General features: G+C 45.0%; 1 long non-coding RNA gene across 1 annotated transcript; it reads left to right on the forward strand.

Annotated features, from left to right (window-relative positions):
• The first annotated feature begins 3628 nt into the window (after positions 1 to 3628).
• On the forward strand, positions 3629 to 23029 carry LOC144113990 (uncharacterized). The gene is made up of 4 exons (XR_013310929.1): positions 3629 to 3768; positions 15997 to 16176; positions 17337 to 17622; positions 22269 to 23029. It is a non-coding gene; the product is annotated as an uncharacterized LOC144113990 (long non-coding RNA).
• Positions 23030 to 23430: the final 401 nt, after the last annotated feature.

The following is a 23430-nucleotide window of genomic DNA, read 5'->3' on the forward strand; positions in this document are numbered from 1 at the left end:
GGGGGTCAATACGCGCACTGCCATATTTACCCGATTTTGACACGCACTTCTTCGTGCTCGAAAATTGAGCCATGAAACAAATGCGCGTTAGAATCGGATGCAAAACCGAAACCAAGCTATGAACCGTCCCATCACAATGTGCTGATTGCAATTTTCTCCGCTAGTAGTTATAATCCTGGAGACTATAGAGACCTTTAATATAGCGCATGAGCGCTTACGTACGTTATACGCAAGCATTTAGCAGGAGGTTACAGCAGAAGTCGCATGAGCACACATTTAGTTTATCATATGCCTACAAGAAAGATAAAGATAAACTTTATTTTCCATCAAAAAAAAAAAAAAAAAAAAGATGGAGGGAGACGGGGCTAAAAGCTGCAACCGCAGCTTGACTGGTCCCCGCCCCCCTATATGAAAACGACAGGTGGCACTTGACAAACATTTAACAACAAAAAGCATGTCAGAAGAACAGTCGTTTTGACACGACTAAATGAAGAAATGCCTATTGTAACAATACATGGCAACAAAACATGAAAAAAAAAATAATAATAAAAAATAATAAAAAATCTCAGGAAGGTACATTGAACATGGTTAATTGAACATGGAATTTGAACATGGTTACCGAAAAAGTGATACATCAGATTTCACGACTAACAACAGAACATCTCTATGAATTATACAATATTAATAGCGGTTACATACAGTTTGCGTTTTATTGAAGAAAAATATTCTTAAGCTGCGTAGAATTCAGCGCTAAAATGTCTACATCTTCAGACAAATAGGAGTTTAAGACCGAAGGAATGCGGTGTTTTAGGGTTTGTGCAGCGTAATTTGTTCTGCAGGAGCCAACTTTCCAGTATTCTGGATTTCTTGTGAAGTGACCTGACGAACTTTTAACGGCTAGTTGTGCTAATTTTGTTAGGATTGTGCTATTTTGCCTCCTTTCTCGAATTAATGCGAGACATAGGTTGTACTTGTACATCTCTTTAATGTGTAATAGGCCCAGCTTGTGGAATAATGGCTGTACATTAGAATCATGGGCAGAGTGTGTAATGACTCTAACTGCCTTACTCTGTAGTCTGCTAAGTTTCTGGATACCGGTCATTGTGGTCGTTCCCCACACGAGTATGCAGTAATTTAAGTAAGACAGAAAAAGAGAGTTGTATAGAAGCATCATGACATTTTTCGGTAGAAAATATTTGTTTCTGTGGAGAATCCCAACTACACTCACGATTTTTGAGGCTTTATATTCTGTGTGCTTGTTCCAGGACATCGTTTCTGTAAAAATAACCCCTAGTGTTTTAAATTCGTCGACAACATCTATCTCCGAACCATTCAACTTAAGTCTTAACTCAGACGGAACTAGTCTTGATTTCGCGCGGAAAACGATCGCTTTTGATTTCAGGCTAATTATTATTAGTCCATTGTGTTTTGCCCAATCACTTACTTTAGCTAACACGGAATTTGCAGTGCTAAACAATTCTGTACATTTATCGGAAGCACAAAAAATGCTAATGTCATCGGCATAGATGACGAACTTAGTCTGCATATCCACGTTCACAATGTCATTTAAGTATATATTAAATAAAAATGGCCCCAAGATACTTCCTTGCGGGACTCCCGATTTAGTACAAGTCACGCTTGAAGAATAACCATTTAGCTCAACATATTGTACGCGATTTGAGAGGTATGATTTAATTAGCTCAAATGGTAGCCCGCGAACACCGTAATTTTTTAATTTTTCGAGGAGGAGATTTCGGTTGAGGTAGTCAAATGCCTTGGTAAAATCCAGAAATATGCCTACTACATACCTTTTACTATCTATATTGGTTAAAATGTATTCTTTCTGGTCAAGCAAGGCAAGTTGGGTAGATCGAAATTTCCGAAAACCGTACTGGGAATCAGTTATGCTATTCATTTTTTCAAAAAACGTTTCAAAGCGTATTAGAATAAGTTTTTCTAACCCTTTAGAAAACACGGGAAGAATAGAAACTGGGCGATAGTTATTAAGATTGTTATGATCACCTTTCTTGTGTATAGCTCGTACTTTTGCTATTTGCATGTCATTAGGAAAGACTCCAGAGCTTATGCACAAATTAAAAATGTATGACAGGATAGGTGATATAACATCGAGGACATACTTTACGGGCTTGATTTTCACGTCATGGACATCACAACTGGTTGAATTTTTTAGTTGCATCATTGTTAAGTACACTTCATTGGGGGTAACAGGATTCAGGAAAATACTACTAGGATATTCTTTATTGAGGGACTTTGCATGATCATGATTAGGTAATGCTGGTACAGGTAAATTGGCAAAGTGGTCGTTGAATGCATCCGCTAAGGCATGGCCAGATACCGTCGCGCCATTTATCTTTAGCTCGCTAACCGAGCCCGAAATTGATGAACGGCCAAGAACATCATTGAGTTTTCGCCAAGTAGACTTGCAGTCATGCTTGATTGCATTAAAATACTTTTCAAAATAGGCACTTTTAGCTTTCTTTATTTCTTTATTAAGACAATTTCTATATTGTTTAAATTCTTTCAGCTTAGCCATATCTCGGGTCTGTATAAACCTATAGAACAAGTCATTCTTAACTCTAATTTTACACCATAGGTGATCGTTTATCCAAGGTTTCCTGATCTTCCTAGACACTCTAATAGTTCGGAAAGGAAAATGTTTTCTGTAAAGCTCATTGAACCTATCTGTGAATAAGCAGAAGGAAACATTAGGATCATCTGATTCTAGAACGTGTGACCAGTCCTCCTTATTTAGTTCATCCCGAAATTGGTCTAATTGCGCTGGTAAAATTTGCTGGTAGGTAACTACGCGATTTACTTTTTTTCCCTTTTCTAGAGGCTTCACACATATAAAAATAGGAAGATGATCACTGAGATCGCATACAAGGACACCTGATTTAGTTTTATTGGCTGTGTAATTAGTTAAGAATAAGTCAAGCAGTGTTGATGTGCTGGATGTAATTCGTGTTGCAAGGTAAATGGTGTTTCTTATATTTTGTGCTTCAAGCAACAGCTTAAATTCTTTGATACGACCTGAAGTTGTTTCAAGCATGTTTAGGTTGAAATTTCCCCCGCAAACAAGGCCAAGTTCGCAGTCATTAACGTAAGAGAAAAGGGACTCAAGAAAATCGAAGAAAACTGGCAAGTTTCCTTCGGGGGGTCTATATACCACAACAAGAACCATCTTGTTGCAACGTAAAGACAATACCTCAAAATCTGTTGTTGATTCCGTGAAAGCTGTCAGCAATTCGTATTTTATGTCCTTCCTTATCAGCATGGAAACACCGCCTCCTCTGCCGTAACTTCGGTTGAGATTACATGCCTGATATTCCGCCGTACAAAGTGCCTCATCTTCGTGCCGATACCATGTTTCTGTCAACATGAGTATATTAAACTGGGTCTTAATTTGACTGAGAAGAACCTCAAGTGGCGTGCTTTTATTTCGAGCAGATTGCATGTTAGCATGAAATATTTTAAAGGACGAGTGAAAGTCTTTGCCTACAGAAGTGTCAAAGTTATTCAGAGAAACATATTGTGTATCCATGGCAGAATCTGAGGGAAACAAAATAAAAGCACTAACGTGGAACTATCGAGGGCCATTTCTTGCAACTTTGTTCAGTTCGTTCAAAGCCTGGATGCGCCATGCACGCTCTCCGTCTCTGCGCCGTAGAAAAATCCTAGCATTTCTGTGCCACACATACTGGAAGTCGTGCTCTTTGGCCCATTTCTTCGCTTCAAAAAGTAGTTCCCGTGAGTGCTTTGTCAAGTTCTCTTGTATGTAAACCTGCGATGAGTGGGTGCTTAAGGCACGCCTCTTCTCAAACCATTCTTCTCGTGTGTCTTGCAACGATAGCACAGGCAGCAGTGGCGCCATTTGGTGTTGAATTCTGGAAATAATTTGTGACAAATTTTTCACACTTAGCCAAGGTTATCCAAGTCGTATAGCGTAGACAGCCAGTTCCATGGCCTGTACAGTCGAGCCACGGCCTAATTTTTTTTAGGTTACTGAACCGAGAAAGGTTTTTAATAACATCATACTGATTTTTTTCGAACCTTTCTGCCTACCACCGTAACGACTACACTTGGCAAGGCTATGACCACTACGATTACCTGGGCGTAAAAGTCCAAATCAAGGCAATCCACAGGCGGTGGTCGCAGAATCGAAAACAGGTTAAGTTTATCCCTCATTCGTTCTACTGTCAGTGATAGGAGGAAAAGCGAATATCACGCGTACCATTTAAAGTCAATGAATATGCCTAAAAACCGAATAGCATTGACGAATTCTCTCCAAAGCGGGGGATGTGGGCGATGCGAATTTTAGAAGCTATTTTTCTTAGCGCAAGCAGCAGCGCGCACGCTAAATTTGAAAAACAGCGTACGTAATGCGAACGTAAAAGCTCAATTTGAAATATCGTTTGGCGCATGCACAGTACGAAGAACACTATTTTATAGACCTCCTGCATGTTTGAAAACAAACGACGTGGCGCTGGACTCGCTAGCGGGCTCGTGGTATGCAAAAGATCGGGGAGTGGCGTTGCGTATAGGTGTTGAGCGCGGGTTTTCAAGGGTGGTAGGCGCGTTTCCAGTTTCTGCGAATCACAGCAATGGTTGATGCTTCCAACTTAGTAAGTTGTCGAAGTACACGAGCTCGCGTTAGCCACGTGCGGCGTATTCAGAGAAATAGTTTGCCACTTTGTATTGTGTATATGGTTAGTAGTAAACTTGTAGAAAGTGTTCCTTCCGTTGGTTTATACGCTAAGCATTGAGTAAACAAGTTTTGACACTCTGCACTAGCCGGAATGATTTTACTTCGGGACAGTAGTGAGGCGAAGCGCTGGTGTTGCTTCGTCGGAGCAGACGTGCGCTCATCGTCTGTTGGCATACGTGTCGCGCTGTGCGAAAAGTGGGGACAGCGTCGTGTCTCTGATCTTCTCTGTCTCGCTTAAGCGCTGTTTTTAGCCGCATGACCACGCACCAGCCATGCTGACTTGTCCTCTTGTTTAGCTGGTCGATTTGGTGAAAATTTTTTATTTCTAGAATTATTGTCTTTCCTAGCCCTGGAGTCTTGTTTCGTGACGAAAAATTATAGCAAAATATTGAGTACAAATTTATAAATGACGCTTTTTAGATGTGTGGTCATCAAAAATTGTGAGGTAATTTCTTTGATTTCAGTGCCGCATTTCTTTCACCTAAGTGAAAGCGAAGAGGCCATAAACGAGGGAATGAACTTTAAGGTTCGTTTTCTGACCTCTCACATTTTCTGCGACTGGATCACTCACCTTCGTAATTCCGTAAGGCATGAAAATAAAATGATTCCATTTGTCGCAAACTTTTCCTGAGACGTTGAGGAACGTAATAAATCTCGATTTTTTTTCCTACACGGGCAGTACTATGTTAGTTTTTTTTTGTAAGAAACGTTTTCATGTAACTATGCATGCATATATGTTCTGATCATCTAGAAAAATAACTAATCGCGTCATCATACAGTACAGGGCTTTGTGTACATGCTGGCATACAAAAAACTGCGCACTATCTACTCAATTATTTAAGACCTTGGGGTGACTTGACGAGGGTGTTAATTATAATTACCCAGAACTGCACCAGGTATAGCTGATTGCGTTTGATGCTTTCGTTGTTCATTTGATTAGCGATCTCAGTTTTGTTTCGGTTCTGTCATGGTTTGAGATGTTTTCCTACGCTTCGGATTTCATTCACCCCTCCCCCTTTTTTAAAACCGTTGTTGTCTTAAACTGTTGTCCCGTCTTTCATCTTTTTGTTTTTTAAATGACTCGGTGCCTATTTTCACTGTTTTTGTGACGTAGCTTCTTGAGCTGATTCATGGTGTTTTTACCCTTTTGACCTGGTGCCTTTTTTCACTGTTTTTTTTTATTTTGACGATAACCGATGTGGTTGTTCTTGTTTCCCGTTTTGTTTGCTTTCAAAAGGGGGTGTGCTTCGTCTCTTGGTTTTGGTGTCAGCACCTGCGCTTGTAAGCGGTTCGAGCTTCAGTGGTATCAGATGGCTACAGTGGTGTGGTTTTGTTTTGAATTTTCTTACTTTGGAGAACGCGTAATTCTCAAGAGTGCACTGTCGCTAAGCGTTCCTTTGCTTTTTGTTTTCATAGAAAGGGCCGGCCCGGTATAAGATTATCTTGTAAGCGTTGGTTCTTGTGTGGTCTGTTTATCGCCTGGGCAGATTGTCACGTGCCATATTGATCAGATTTGAAGTGCGTTGGGATCGCTATATATATTTGCCTTGTATTCCTTCCTTTAGTAAAGTTGTAAGTCTGCGTTAGTGTGTGTCTGCCTCCCTTTCGTCCGTGTTCTTGTTGCGCAGTTCGTCTTTTTTGCATTATGATCAACCAACTAGCCCGACAAGTCCTGATGAATACACCAGACAGAGAGACAAGGACGAGCCCTGGCTTTATGCTGGGCGTTTATTTCCAAGTAGGAAAGCACGAGAAACAGAGCAGACGACACAAGGATAAGGGTGCCCAAGAATAAGAAGAAAAACACAACAAAACCAAGGAGAGGGGATAAGAAAATACAGAATAAGATTTGTGGCAGCCCCCACGTGTGGTACAGCGCGACACAAAGCCAGCCACAAGCACGTCGACCGAACGGGACGGCCGGAGGGAGATTGTTGTGAGAGGTGGGGACGTACTTAGACGAAAGCTCAGAAAGCTAAAAGAAAAAGAACGCTGCCAAGAAGGTGCCCCTGGAGGAGGAAGGAAAAGGTGCGGAAGAAGAAGAAAAGGAATGAACGGACGGGGAGCTGAAACGGAGAAGTGGAAACAAAATACGAGAAGCTGACGAAATGTCTGAAAATTCGCGTACGTCGGCCGGCTTTCCCTGTCTGTGCGAATAATTGACGTAACTCACGTAGTAGACAGGCAGAATTATTTTCAAAGGTTTCAATTGTCTCTCCGGTGGGGCACATTCCTCTTCTCCTGATGACAGAACAGTCCTTAAAGGTCGGCATGTAGCGGCGGTCTCCGCAGCGAACATCAACAAGACGCCATTTGATCATTCCCTCCACATCGCACTGGTATGCGCACAGGAGGTCGCTGATTCAGCATATTAGGCAGACCCTTACAAATGTTCCGATTGGAACATACGAATTCGAATTTTTTTTTTACTTGCCGTCAAGATACACCTGACTTAAAATTTTTTGTTTTCCCGTCTGTATGGTTAGAGAGGAAATCATCGCAACTATAAAATTTTTTATCCTTTTACTTAAGGACTGAATTATTATTGGAAAATGGACACATTTTAGCCTGTGTCGAAGCCGAGTGTTTGTGGGGCACTTCCCCGGAAAAAAAAAGTTACAATCATCAAAAGAGAATAAAAGTACTGACAAAGACTTGCTTTACCATTAGAGGAGAGCACTGCAACAAGACAGGAAGAGGAGAGTGAAGGACGGGTAGAAAAAAATGAGAAGAGGGAGGGGAAGGTTGTCAAACCACTTGAGAAGGGAAACGGCGGTGGAGCTGGAAGAAAAGGGTGTAGGTGCGGAGAAAAAAAAAGAACAAGGAGTGTAAGGACGCTAAAAAAAAAACTAAAGCAAATGAACCTATTTTATTCAAGAAAGAGAAATAAAGGATAATGTATTGAAATACAATTCTAAGCAAGAGAGACATCAGAAAACAACGCATTGAAATACGGGAAGCTGATCAAAACCTTACATCGGCCAACTTGCCAGATTTGAAGAAGAAGCGGCATTTCTCGGTAGACGGAACAATGACGTAGTCTTGTGCAGTAATTTCAAAGGGATATGTCGTTTATTTTATTTGCTCAGATATGACAGCGAAGATTGGTGCCTGACAGCGGCGCCTGCTACTTCTTTTCACATATTGGAAGAAATCGCTTGTATTCGCGACCTAAATGTCAAGCAAACACAATATACACACTATGAATCTGGTGATGCGGTTTCCGTATTTCACGGTCACTGCAGCGAACGCCAATGTGCCAGTTCATTACTTTTTCTACATGGTGCTGGTGCTTACGCATGCTATAGCGGACACAGTGACCCGTTGGGAGAATATAGACCAAACCACGGAGCGTTAGGGAATAACTATCTACGTCGGCGCACGCCACAAGACGCGTTCTGCGGTTCCTAGTGCAGGCCCTTTCCTTCTGTCGGGTAGGCTAAATGGCAACAGAAAATACGAGTGCAACATTGTGGAATAGCTAGATTCTTTTAAGATGGTGAGAAAAATTACGAATGCAGGGGTTTGTAGAGTGCCTTATTTTTCTCTTTTAGGAACAACGTCATGCGGCGAATACTGACATGATTGCCGGCTCACTGCTCGTCGGGACGAGAGCCATCCACTGTTCCTGTCGCTTTTCTTCGTAGAACTTGTTTGCGGACGTGAAAAACATTGACCCTGGCGAGTTCAAGTATGTGCTATTGCAGACTCCTGCGCTGCAATTCATCTGCGACCACAGAATATCACCAAAACAACAAACGAAGGAAGAATACGACGCGCTCCCGGGCAGTTTTGCCGCATCTGAGCGGCGCGGGCCGGCGCGCGTCTCCCACCCGGTCTGCCCATTTCGCCGCGAGGGGCGCGCGCATCGCGCCGGAGTTACTCCTGCACGGTGCCTATAGTGTTCGCTATGCCTTTGCGTATGTCTGCGTACGCCCTACTAACAGTCTCCGAACCACGAATGACGAACCTGCAGTGCCCGGGCGGAGCTGTGATTAGTCCATCAATCGCCTACAAACTGCTGCTGTAAGCCGCTTCGGCCACTACAATAATAATAATAATAATTGGTTTTTGGTGGAATGGAAATGGCGCAGTATCTGTCTCATATATCGTTGGACACCTGAACCGCGCCGTAAGGGAAGGGATAAAGGAGGGAGTGAAAGAAGATAGGAACGAATAGGTCCGTAGTGGAAGGCTCCGGAATAATTTCGACCACCTGGGGATCTTTAACGTGCACTGACATCGCACAGCACACGGGCGCCTTAGCGTTTTTCTTCCATAAAAACGCAGCCGCCGCGGTCGGGTTCGAACCCGGGAACTCCGGATCAGTAGTCGAGCGCCCTAACCACTGAGCCACCGCGGCGGGGCGGCCACTACAAGCATGAATCCACATTCTGAACGACCAAAGGCCCCTGTTTGGCTGATAAAAATTCTACGCCAAAGCGATCGCGACGTAGGGCAGTCAGCGAGCCCTCACGAAAAGTGGGGGGGGGGGGGGGGGGGGGGGGGGGGGGGAAAAGTGGGGGGGGGGGGGGGGGGGGGGGGGGGGGGCGACGCAGCCTGACGCCAGCTGCGGCGCCTACTACCTTTGTCGGCGCCGCCCCAGCTTCCAGAAATTTCGTGCTTGGTTTTTCGATCGACAGACCGTGCACACGCGTCGGCGGCTTGGTTAATGTGCTTCCGCCTTCGGCGATCGTCTCTCCCCTGCTCCCCCAATCCCTCTGAATGGACTCCTTATTGAAATTGTAATGTTGAAAGGAAGCTGTGCCGGCCGTTGCTCATGGCATTTTGCCGCGCCGCGTAAATCAGCGTGTGCCGAATCTTTCTTCTCCCGTTTGCGACCACGTTTCCATTCAAACACTGATGTATGATGTTTTGAGTTAAATGGTGCAGCGTAAGAGCAAATAGTGTGTAGTATGGTGTGCTACGTCGCGTGCGATTCATGACCAATCCCGCGAAAGTTAAGGACTCTGGAGAAGTGGAGGGGAGACGGCGAATAAGGCACTGAATTGCGCTACACAACCCACTGAATTCCAAGCAACTGCAATGGACCCCCGTCAGGCGGCGAATTTATAACGTCATTTCGGACGAATGACATTAGCCAGAGTTGACTTCCTCGCTTGCGCCGTTGGCACGTGACTAAAGCTGTAATGTCATTTGCTAATGTTTCCAGTGAGGATTCCCCGAGGAGAGGCGGCGGCGGTTCGCTGTGCGCGCTGCATGCAGAAGACTACACCCATGTCCGCCTCCGTTCAGCCCTGCGTGTCCAATCGGCGGTCGCCTATGGTTGAAATACCGCAGCAGCTGCGCTCAAACATCGCATTACCGAGAAGTGTAATCGCCGGCCAGTTTTTTCATGCTCACGCCCTCCTCCGTGGCATTCTCCTGCGGATTTAATTCTGTGCAGATGGCTATTGGTTAGATTCTTTCAGGCGTCACACAGCTACCATGGCCGCGGTCAGTCAGCAGCCTCGCTCCGGCGGGCCAGGTACATACGTCGTAAGTAAGCTCCGGCCCCTGGCGAATTCCCGCGCGTCTCAGCGATGGGGCAGGCGGGAGATCGCCGACTTTTGAGCGTGCAAAAAATGACAAGAGGAGAAGGAAAGGCACGAAGACGCCGAAGTTCAAATTTTGACCACACATAACTCAGCTTCTGCAAAACAAGGTAGAACGTTGGGCCAGTTGGTACTTCATTTTTTTCCATCGTCAAACAGCGCACAAAAAAAAAAAACACCAGAAACGCTCTTGTCCATGTCGTTCCTTCCAAGTGTCCTGGTGTTTTTTGTGCACTGTTTGACGTTGGAAAAAAATGTTCGACAAAACGCATTAAGAAGTTGGAGGACGCTTAAGCTTCGCCTTAAAGAGCGGGCCGCGACAGCGTGTTGCAGCGCTGCCAGGGAGTCCACGGAACGCCATCTTCCGTTCGGCGCGACGCTTTGCCCGTTGGAAACACCATTGAACGGATTGTTCTTTTTTTAATCGTTTCAATAATTTTTGATCAATTACACACTATAAATTTTCTTAATAATATTGTAATAAAATGGATTGAGGCGTACCTAACGCGCAGACAGCAGTTTGTTTTTCTTAATAACGTTGCCAGCTCAAATAAAAATGTACGATCAGGTGTTCCACAAGGCTCTGCGATAGGTCCTTTGCTTTTCTCTTTGTATGTTAGCGATATGAGCACCGGCTTTTCACCAGAGGTAACGATTAAACATTACGCAGATGATACTATTATTTATTGTACTGTAAAATCTTGTGATGATCAGAAGAGACTGAATGACCATCTGGACATAATCAGTACCTGGTGCAAACGGTGGCAAATGGATGAACACAGGGAAGACCGTTTGTATGCATATGACGCGTAAAAAACAACCCCTTGTATTTTCTTATAAAATTCATGATGTCATTCTAAAAGATGTCGCTGAGTTCAGGTACTTGGGCTTGTGTCTCAGATATGATCTAAATTGGTCATCGCATGTAGATCAAGTTTGTGATAAGGCGATCAGAAAGCTTTGGACGCTACGGAAGAAGCTAACTGATGCCACGCCAGATGTCAAGTTGTTAGCATATAAAATGACAGTCCTGCCACTATTTACTTACGCAAGCCCCATTTGGGAGCCATACACTGAGCAGAATATTTTGAAATGTGAACGTGTGCAGAACAAAGCTCTTAGGTTCAATTATAATGCCTATTCTAGAATACAGTCAGTTTCAGAACTAAGAATTAAGGCTGGATTAACCACTGTTAAGAAGAAAATGGAAAACAATAGGATTGTTGTCTTTTATCATATTTTACGTGGCTATTACAAAGTAAACCTCGAAAGGTACATTGTAACAGACAGTTCCATCCAGTCAAGGACAAAACACAGTAAACATATCAAACCACTGACTTACAGGACAGACTCTTTTCATTATTCTTTTCTCATGAGTACAATATACGACTGGAACAAACTACCCAATGGAGTTATAAATTCTGAGACTAAGGGCTTTCTACGGGAATATTCTATGAGGGCATAAAAAAATGTCTTGTATACTAGCCTTGTTACCTGTCACCCTCTAAGTGATCTATGTACATTGCTCTCTGTTTTCTTTTATTTAACTTCTGTCAGTCGGACCTACTCTTAATTACAATTGTTGTACTTTGCTATTACGGCCACGCGCCTCTCTTCTTCACATTGCACCACAGCGTCTGACGTTTTTGTGCGCTATTCAAATATTTTTTTTCCTGCCGTCAGTGACGTGCAAAAATTCCTAATGTTCAAAGAGTCTCTTTTTGTTTTTGATTGTATTTTGCATGCAAAAGTTCTAACAAGATGTGTACTTTGTAAAACTGCAACTCCTGCCTAGGCCTGTGCCGGCAGTATGAATAAATAAATAAATAAAAATACCATCATTAATCACTGGCTTCTTAATTCAGAGCAATTTGACACCAAGCTTTGAACCCCTTTTTCAATTTTTCATTTCTTTGATTAATCAATTGCAATGATTCCATAAAACTCGTCATCGCCAATCACACACCAATCAATCATCAATCACTAGAACCACAAATTACCATGATACGATTTCTTTTACGCAGCCCTCGATTATTTCGGACACATGTACGGTGCCGACTTCTAGTACGCCGACGGCTTTTCGACCGAACGAGCTGCATACGCTGTCGCGTAAAAATTCTTGCTGGAGGATATTCGTGAAGCTGCGTCTTTTAACATCCCAGGAATATCGCACCTTTATTGAGAGCCTCTTTAATTAGGGAATCAACATAAGTCAAAATGCTAGCAGCCAACGCCCACGCAAGGCTATTGTGCCGGACGCTCGCACCGGGTAATTTTGACGGGCTCCCGATGGGGGCCATGTGGAGGTGTGACTGGCACGGCTGAAAATAATGCGCATAGCCACAATCCTTGAGCATGAAATGCAGGAGGCATTCCTGTGCACCTCCGACGTGTGCGCAAAGACATTTGCAACAACGATCAGAGAGTCTGATTGGTGCATAATAATCCGGCCGCATAGCCCAGTGAAAAGCCGGTTGAACCCGGCTAGGTGGGGATTTGGGTGCTATAATTGGCGCGTAGCTTGCCTTTCTTTTTAGAAGGCCCCCTGTCATACCGGCACCAACACACATCCCCCCGCTTCCGTCTGTGTGGTGAATCTATTCTTCCAGTGCGCACTTTCTGTCCGGTGTTACTGCAGCGAGGCCTCCTGAGATGGGACGCTGTGCTTGCCAGGGCCACTATCGCTTCGCCAGGAGTGAATGCTCTATGGATGCTGAGCGCCGACCACCTGACGGACCTAAGCAAGTACATCAACGAAGAACTGTGGGAGAAGGGCCAGCTGCCGTCGGCTTGGAAACACGCGAACATCATCACTATCCCTAAGGCAGGAAAGCATCCGGCTATAGAGAGTCTCCGTCCAATCTCCCTCACTCCTTTGCAGGGAAAGGTCTGTGAACGAGTAATTCATCTGAGGCGTCAAAATGACATAGACGAAAACAACCTATGTCCTTCCTGTATGCTGGGCTTCCGAATGGGACTCTGCAACCAGGATGTCTTCCTCCCTATCAAAGAAGCCATAAATACCATCCCCAAACACGGCGAAAACATCCTACTCGCAATAGACTTGAAAGCAGCATTTGACAATTTAGGCCACCACACAATATTACAAGAATTAATCAATATCAACTGCGGGGAGAAAATCTTCAACTATGTGAAGGCATTCCCCTCAGATCGCACATCCACCATAGGAATCGGAGAGATCCTATCACCAATGGTACCCATGCACAAGAAAGGCACGCCGCAGGGCTGTAAAGTCACTCAAATGCTGTTCAACACAGGAATGCTCAACTTAGCCTAAAAGCTCTTAACCCGCGAGAATATCGGCTTCACCTTCTACGCGGACAATATCGCCATATGGGCTACACAGGGATCCTTGGCGTAGAAGGAAGAAGCTCTGCAAGCAGTTATAGGTATACGGTCGAAGAATTTGCCGAAGAGGCAGGTCTTCATTGCTCCCCAGAGAAATCCGAACTTCTCAGGTTACAAAGAAAAAATAAGTCCCTAGGAGAGATTCAAATCTACCTACGAAGCAAGAAAATTCAGGAAAAAAGAAAAGATCGGAGTTTTGTGGCTGTGGTTACAAAGCAATCTGAGAGAAGATCATGCAGTCAAAACTCTCAAGGCCACGGGCAACCAAATATCAAGATTGATTAGAAGGGTAACCTGGCATTGAAAAGGAATGAGGGAGGAAAACACCCTCCGCCTAGTCCAAGCCCTATAGTCGTAAGCAGGATTACCTACGATTGTAATCAAGAGATAAGAATCGTTGATAGGAGGGCCATTATTGATGCCATAAGGGGAGACTATAACACTGACCTGAACATCCTGCCAACGACATCAACGGAACGTCTTTTGGCACTCGGGGTACACAACACCTTCGAGGAGCTCAGGGAGGCGGTTCTGGAGGGTAAAAAAAACACCTAACCACAACACAAGCAGGTAGGGATATTCGGACCAAACTGGGGCTATGGCAGGCACTACGAACTAGTGAGAGCAAGTCCAAAATTTCGACACCTGCAAGAGAAAATATCTATGTAAACCCGATACCCAGACACATGCACTGTTATAAATCGGGTAGCATGGCCGGTTGGTTCGATGCAGGGTAGCGTTGTTCGGCCGGAGAAAGGATGAGGAAGGATGGAAGCTGACATTTGGGGAATGAAGACACGAACAGGGCTGCCACCAGTTGTTATAAATCGGGTAGCATGGCTGGTTGGTTCGATGCAGGGTAGCGTTGTTCGGCCGGAGAAAGGGTGAGGAAAGATGGAAGCTGACATTTGGGGAATGAAGACACAAACAGGGCTGCCACCAGTTGTCATAAATCGGTTAGCATGGCTGGTTGGTTCGATGCAGGGTAGCGTTGTTTGGCCGGAGAAAGGATGGAAGCTGACATTTGGGGAATGAAGACACAAACAGGTTTACTGCACTTAGGGAAACTTATTCAAATATATTACGAAAGAAAGAACCAACAGTCAAGAATTAAAAGTTCCTAGTGTCGAGCGACGGGATGAGCCTGTCGCCAAGGCCCAGAGCCACTGGATGAGCCATCTCGCTAAGGCCCAGAGCGATCGTTCGTACTCAGGACGCTCGTTAAATACACTGAGGCTTCGCCTCTTTCACCACACAAGACACAGGTCGGAAGAGTTGCCGAACGCACGTAGCCCGCAGAGCCCCGTGGGATTGGGAGAGGAGGATTCGGAGGTCCGCTGCTACTTCATCCGAAGCTGTCAATCACGGCCAGCTTCCCCCTTCAACTGTACACCGTCGGCCGCGTCTTGCGAGGAACTGCAGACGAAGGAAAGGTCATCTCCCCCTCTTCGTGTGCGTGGGAAAGATGGCAGCGGCTGCTTCCCTGTGAGGCACTTTTTTTTCGCAGGGGTCCTCGTGGGTCAACGGTCTGTCGAAATTGCCGCTTCCGCGTGGTCATCCCGGTCGTTGAATTTTCGCTTTAATCGCTGCCGGGCGATGAATCTTCGTTTTAATCGCCAGTGTGGATCCCGTTCATAACGGCACTACGAGCGGCAGAGTCAAAGCACTGGCAAAAAAAAAAAACTATCAAATCAGCTAGGCCACACCGCCGCTGTCACCGGCCTCCCCCGCGCCAAATTTCCAGCTGTCGAGTGTGAAACTCCTCACGACGTCGACGCTCCTCTGCTTCGATTTCTGCACACTGTGACCGATGACGTGCTTTTTTTCTCTCTCATTTTCCCCATTCACTGTATCGTTCGTCAAGGTAACGGCCATCGATAATTTCAAGGGGCCACACCGCTGAAAACACCCGTAGTGTGTTTTTTTCTTCATCTCCTTCATACCTGCACGAAACGAGAGGAAAGGGGGGAAGAGCGAAAGGCTAGCATGCAACGGACCGTATATCGTTATGCCGGTGTAAGGTCACATGTCCCCGAAAGTCGTGCATGCCAATAGCTTTCAGGGCGCTTGTAAAAAAAAATTAGGGGCACAATTAAGCTCCGCCTTATGGGTATGACGCGACAGCGTTAATGGCCCCCTCCAGCTGCCTGGGATCCTCTTTGCATATCGCTTCGCAGGCTGAAGCCACTATACATTTTACAAAGCAGTTTTGGCACTTTTCCCTGCTTTTTTTCTTTCTACAATTCCACAGCACTTGAGGGTAGGTAGAATAAATAAATATCTAAGGAGCACCACTCACATCAAACTGCTTGTGAAAATTGTGCACATACTTTTTCTTTCTGCCAGGAGAGTCCCCGGTTCGTGGCATCACTGGTGGTGCACGGTCGGACCGGCTCGGACCCGTCCATCTTGGACATTGTTGAGGCCAACCCATTCAAGCACCTCGTCTACCTCTCACTCAAGCTGTCTCGTGCATCAGACGCGGTCATCCGCAAGCATTTGACGACAACCATGCACCTGCTCAAGGTATGGGCTTGGAAGCCATGCATCTTTTGGATTTGTCTGCAAAGCTATAGTTGCGTGCAAGGGCTCCTGCATCGCGCCCATTCCTAGTTAACATATTCTTACTCATTTGTCTCTAGTTTGCCTCTTGTCTCCTGAGCAAACTCTTCTTTATTGGGCAAATATGTACCTTAAAAGAAAGAACACGCGATGGCAGAGATTGTAGTGACAATAATTTGCATGCCTGGCTGTTATTGGAATGAGAATGGCCATGACACTGTTGACTGCACTGTATTTAAACACAACTTGGAACATTCTTGATAGTACATTTATATTGTCCAAGGCAGTTCCAGACATTGCAGGAGTGGTCACGCTTGACAACTGTTCTGAAACGATCTAAGCACGTCTAGTGAGCCTGCGCAAAATAGTGGACCCCACGTGATGAACAGAAAATGACTGCGTTGCATGCGAATGGCAGTAAACAAATTACCACTTGAAGGAAAGTGAAACAGAACTCATCGCATTATTACACGGCTTGCGCCCTTCGAAACCAGTGTACTGTGGTGGAATTTTTCTTTTTGGACATCTGGCGCTAAACCACTGCACCAAGCACATTCCATTAACAACCACTCCAATGCCCTCAATGTCATCATCAATGTCCGGAGCTTGAATCGAATTATGGAAAAAAATATTGAATTTTTGTGCAAAAGCACTACTTAACAGGGTCAAACCCAATGAAGAATCTTGTGTGAAGCCTCAGAATAACATGGGTAATTGGGTTAGATTGGAGGAGCGTTGCACAAGCTGCAAACAATGGGAGGAAGCTCAGGTAAGTTCAGAGGAGCGTCACGCCAGCTGTAGCCAATGGGATGAGGGCGTAGCGCCAGCTGCCGCCGAGTGGAGAGATGGTGTGACGATGAAGAGCGAGAAGCGTGGTTTCGCGCACGGGCAGATGCCCGAAGGAAGAGGCGAAGAATGAACTCATGTTTTCACACGTCTACTCAGTTTAACTAAGTTAAAACCCTACCAATTTTTTAACTCCACATTTTCTGGGAATAAATATATCTTTTCCGCTGAACAAACTGCAACAAAGCCTGCATCTCTCTTAAAGTTTTTCTTTTGAGCTGTGGACGCTGGCTGGTATTTTAACCTTGCGATCCTCCCCCATTCAATGACGAAAACAGAAGGCTCGAGGCGGCACTGAGGAGCTCTGAGACGGACTTCCACGCACGCCTGCACCAGTACCAAGAGGTGACGACGGAACGGTCACGGGAGCTGGAGCATATCCGCTCCCTCCATGCCTCCCAGCTGGCTTCGCTGCGGGAGCTGCACGAGCGGGAGCTCACAGCCGAGAGGGAGCAGCACGAGCGGGAGCTCACGATCGAGAGGGAACAGCACAAATGGGAGCTCACGGCCGAGAGGGAGCACCACAAGCACGAACTGGCAGCCGAGAAGGAGAGTGCACGCAAGGTTAGCCAACCAACAAAAGGGGGGCTAGTCATTAAAATTAGCAGCGTAAAAACAGGCAGGCGCAGAAGCAAGGCATAAAAAAAGACAAAGGTAGGTGCTGACTAGCAGCTGAAGTTTATTCTACAGTCGAGCCCGCTTATAATGAACATGAGCGTCACGCGGCATCCGTTCGTTATATCCCGAAGTTTGTAGTAAGTGGCACAGCTTTAAAGAGAGTTGCTTGTCAAAAAACAAAATTTTTTCTTTGCAAGAAAGTCCGTGATGGACGTCTGTTTTTGCAGCGCAGATGCGATGAGTGAGGTTTCCAGTTTATTTAAAGGAGAAGCGTGCTCTTCGCCGAGGCCCTTGGCATAGACAAGTTGTCTGAGGCCCTCTATGTAGGCCATTGCTACGGGCGCGCTTATGGGTGCTGGCTCCGAAGTTTCATCCTCATCCGATTCCTCCGCGTCACTCTCGTTCGCACTTCAGAAACAATGTCCTCGTTTGTGCACGGTTCCGCGGTGCCGGCGTTGTCAGCGACAGAAATAAAATCATTCCAACCGACGTCATGACTCCCCATGTTGGAGTCGACAATGCGCTACCACAAATCGCCGCCGGGCTGGTCATCTTCTGAAGCATCAGGCTCAGCATCAGACACACGACGAAGCCGGCCTTGCAGAAACATTTCCGCTCGCCAGTGGCCGTCACCTCCGTCCAGGCCGCTTTCGTCATCTCTACCGCTGAATACAATGGAAATGGACACGGTGTTCCCGTCCGGCATCCCGAATAACAACCAGGGCCCGAGATTTGAAAGAAGCCAACAAAACGTCCGCACCACAACAAGAGGGACCAAAAAAAGATATCTTTTTTTCCCTGCGGGTATTTTTCCTGTAGACGCAGCATCTTCTATAATCACGATCCGTTTGAAGGCTTTTGCGCCATTCCGCTTACACGGCCAAATAATTTTCTATGCTTGAGACGCTGTTCAAACCATTTCTGGTCTTGACGAAGATGCTCAATAATGCTTTCTATGCTCCTCTTCTAAAAGCTCCCATTCTCTCCTTGCTTCTAGACCTTCCTTTCTATCGCTTAATCTTTTATGAAGGGCTGAACCAGCGCTGGTGGAAAGTCAAAATGGTAGCAATGCGAGGGCACTGTTCGATGGCATAGCTGCACAGATTTTTGTTGGCTTGTTTGTTTGTTTTCACATACAGCCTCGAATGAAGCTATGGGGGAAGGAAATAAAAAATGTGGAAACAAATCAAAACAATTCGCGGAATCTGAGATACAGTTGAATCTTAATGTAATGAAGGGGCCCGGTGATTACTTCACGAAAGCCGTAGCTTCGTTATAGCCCGCATTGACTGAGCTTGCAAGGGAAATCGTCATTCCTCCGTTATATCCATTACTTCGTTATAAACCGTTTCGTTATAACGAGGTCCGACTATAATACGGAAGCACTAATAAACGCACAACAAAAAGATGGCAGGTACAAATCGCAGAATCGAAAAAAACCCTTCACAGGCAGAGCATGAGTAGGGCCAGAGCGGGATTTCCAAACTTGTTTAGAGCACAAAAAAAATTATCTGAACAAGTGATTGCAAGGACTTAAGGTTGATGTTCAGTGCGTGATAGGCTCCTAATTGTGATGGTCTATAGAGGTTTCCAAATGACTCGGATCGCGTAAGGTTTATTAATGTGTGCAAAAAGTTTGGACGTTCAATGCAAACTCGTAAGTAAAGTGAGTCAGCCTCAGATCAGACAGATGAGAGACCAATGAATTAATGTTTATTAAGAGAGGATTTGCAAACATAAACGGCATTAGTGGATAGCACGCAATGCAATTACGTCTGAAACGTTCTGAAAGAAGTGTATTGCTCATTTTTGCTCTAGAGTCAATCTGCCAATGTCTAGTATGCCAGCCTTCAGCACCGTATTGAACTGCTCGGCAAATTCCACGATGAACCGGACACGACGGTGTACTCTTTGGTGAGGCTGACTTGCAGAAGAAACAACAAAGCACGACAGCGATGTTGGAGGCGCGAGATATATCCTCGTCCACTGTTACATGTTTCTGCAAAAATAATGGGCTGCATGGTTTTCCTGCTTAGCGTTTTTTTTGTTTGTTTTTCATGGTTGGCTGTTTTCAAAACACCGCAAGAAATTATAAGGCACCCATTCAGACGAAGAAAAGCAGACGTTTGTCAGAAGCAAAATTACGCTTTATGCTCAAATTTATCCTGTGAACAGATACATGCGTAATTGCAAGTTTTAATATTTCTGCAAATTCGTGCCTTAAAACATTTCAGATTCTGCAAGAAAACTAAATTCATAATTTTGTAAACTATGATCGGATGGGAGGCTTAAAGTGGATGACGCCGCAACTTCAGAGGACTTAATGAATTTCTTCTTAGGTTACGAGAATTTTGCGATATTCTGGCGCATGAAATAATGCCACATATGAGTGAGTTTATTCAGAACGAAAGGTCCTAGGCCACTGGCTGGCAGGCACGTAAAATGTAACTGAAAGTGTGAGCTTCTTCCATTCCAAATGACCTGGCATGTGGATTTCAAAATAATTTTGTACTTTGCTTTCGTTGCAAGGCTATGGTTTATTAAAAATATTTTCACAATTTCAGAGCAATTATTTCTGAGTTTTCGTAGGAAGTGTTGCGGTCAAAATTAACCAATTGCTACTGTACTCAGATACAACTAAAAAACGTAGCTGCCAATTGCACTGGAAGGAGGCACTCCGAGTATTGGTGTGGACCTATTTTCATGCCGTAGTGATCGACCACCTTGAAGTCTACGTCATCACAAGATATATACATCGCAAGGGTAGTTTGTGAGCAATATAAATGTAATACCCCTGTCACACGGACACTGTAAAGGTACTTTGAACTAATGCTCCATTACTCTAAGGACGAACGCGCGCCGCCACACGGACGCGCCAAAGGAAATCTAGCTCAAAGGAGCTTCGAAACAAAGCAGCTCGAGTTCGTCCTTCGAGGCTTCAAGGGAGTACTCTCTCTCCCAGCGAGTTAACAGCATAAATAAATTGAGAAAAGAAACGTTCAATTTTCATTTTATAAATTCACTTCATAAGATAAGTGGTGTTTTAAAATATAAGATCATTTGTTTTGTGGCAATATCACCACGCTATACTCTCGTTCCAGATATACGAGCGTCACGGTAAATATGCCGCCATGTCGGCCATGTTGTTTGTTGTTTGTAGCGAGTAGCGACGGAGAGCAGCTCGTCACATCTGCGGTGCTGTTGCCACTAGACTCAGGTCGCCACTGCTCGCCCACGATTATCGCACATCGAGACTGCACTGCTCTTTTTTTAAATACAGTTTCGTGCTTGTTTTTTTTGTGTGTGTGTGCGTTGACAAAATGAGTGGCGGTGAACCTGCGGCGTCTGGCAGTGCCAAACCGATAAAACCGCGCGCCACGTGGACCGAACGGGGGACTTGGGCTCTCATCGCGATATGGGAAGAGCATTTAGATAGCCTCAGGGCAGAGAAGAGATACGCCAAAGTATATGAGGCCATCGCGCAAGGCCTCGCCCGAAGCGGGATTAATAAATCACGCAAACAAGTGCAATCGAAGATTGACAACCTCACCCAGGCATACAGGTAAGTCCTTTGTTGGTCTAGACTTTGGTGTTCCGGGCTGGTTGCTAGTGCGTTTACAGGAATGAATGCGGAGGTGCTGCACGGTTTCGTGAAAGTTTGCGGAGTGAGTTCACAAAGGATTGAGACGCATTGTAGTCGCCGAGAAGGCGGGATGAAAGGTTTTATTGGAAGCGACATCACAGTCAGTTATAAATGAATGTGCAACTGCATTTAATGTCCTGACCCCCAACCTGCTAGCTATATTACGCTGCTCTTCCGAGATTGACTTTTCACCGTAAACAATTACTTTTTGTACCTAGATCTTTTTGCATGCAGCGAGCTCTTACCACTCACTATTTCCTGCTTATTCTGGCGCTTATATGCAAATAACAAATGAGTTAAACTGTTTCAGGAACTGTGCCAAACAAAGGACAACAGGCTCAGCGCCAGTTGCATGGATTTATTTCTCAGAAATTCGCAGGTTTCTGGGCAGCCTGCCAGCCAATGACCATTCATTGGTTGAAGAGAGTATGACAGTAGAACAGGCGGGCAGCAGTTTTTTTCGGCACTGCATTAATGCTTGCAATTAATAACCCATGTGAACGAAAATGCAGTCCATGCCACTACACTCACTTTTACATCAAACATTGTGCACATTATTGGTTGTATAGCAGCACAGAAAAGACACCATATATTAATAGGCACAGAGCACTTCCATGGTCTCCTATACATACATTTCCAGACTCATACATTCACTGCTTTCTCCAAAAATCAAATTCTTCATTAATGCAAGGAATTCCGCATGTGGATGTGAACTTGTTCACTGCTGAAAATGTTATACGATTACTGTTCCATACAAAAGGCTGTTTGTATGCTACGGTACAGTGCAATAATTTTTAATTGCAATTCAGTGCAACTCCTGAGAAGAAAGCCATTTTTTGAAGAAGTCTGCACAAAAGTGGTTACGTCGAGAACGTTTTGCTGCTTTCATTGCTACCAATACATGGAATATGACAAGCACATGTTAATTCTCTCACATTCGTTTTTTCAGCTCATCGCCAGCATGGAAGCCCGCACAAGCCCCTCTAGGAGCACAACTGAGGATTGGGATGCCCCAGTTTCACCGCATACAGCTGCCTCTTGCGCAGCTGCATGCGAGGACAATGCTGAAAATCAGGAGCCAGCAAGCAACCAGAGGCAGCGCTCACGCAAGAGGAAAGCTTATAGCTCAAGCTTCCAGCAGCAGCTGCTTGAAGAGCAACGCCAGCTCCTAATTGCGCTGGCAGCTGCCTCAGAGAAGGAGGCTCAGTTAATGGAACGTCACGTGAATGCACAAGAAAAGCTTGTAGATTTAATGAGAAAGTTTTTTAATAAAGCTTAGAAGGAGTAGGCGCACCTATTGTTTGCACGCTTTATTTTTGTTGTTGTTTCACCCCGCCGCGGTGGCTCAGTGGTTAGGGCGCTCGACTACTGATCCGGAGTTCCCGGGTTCGAACCCGACCGTGGCGGCTGCGTTTTTATGGAGGAAAAACGCTAAGGCGCCCGTGTGCTGTGCGATGTCAGTGCACGTTAAAGATCCCCAGGTGGTCGAAATTATTCCGGAGCCCTCCACTACGGCACCTCTCTCTTCCTTTCTTCTTTCACTCTCTCCTTTACCCTTTCCTTACGGCGCGGTTCAGGTGTCCAACGATATACGAGACAGATACTGCGCCATTTCCTTTCCCCCCCAAAACCAATTATTATTATTATTTATTTTTGTTCTTTCAAATGATGCTTTAAGCATTACATAGATCACCCCATGGTATTTGCCTACAACTGCTAAATCATTTATAATTCAATTTCTTCTTGACACTGTTTCGGTTTCATCAACCGAACAATGGCTGCGATGTGCAGTTTGTGTTTAGGCCACGTGATGCATGAAAAAACTGCAATATAACTGCTGCTACGTAGTTTGTCATTATTCCCGTTCTTGAAGAATGCTGGTCAAATGTTCCAATGAATTGTAACTGTGTATCAGCGATTATATCGCACTTTTTTTTCTGCCCCGTGACTTACCATACACACATCACAGCCATCGCTCGGTTGATGAAATCGAAACAGCATCAAGTTCAAATTGAATTTAAAGTTATTTAGCAGCTGAAGGCAATAAGCCACACCATGACAGATGTATTGAAATGTATAACCCATCATATGAAAGAGAACATGCAAATAAA

Source organism: Amblyomma americanum, chromosome 1, assembly GCF_052857255.1.
Source record: "Amblyomma americanum isolate KBUSLIRL-KWMA chromosome 1, ASM5285725v1, whole genome shotgun sequence".
In the NCBI taxonomy this organism is placed as follows: domain Eukaryota; kingdom Metazoa; phylum Arthropoda; class Arachnida; order Ixodida; family Ixodidae; genus Amblyomma; species Amblyomma americanum.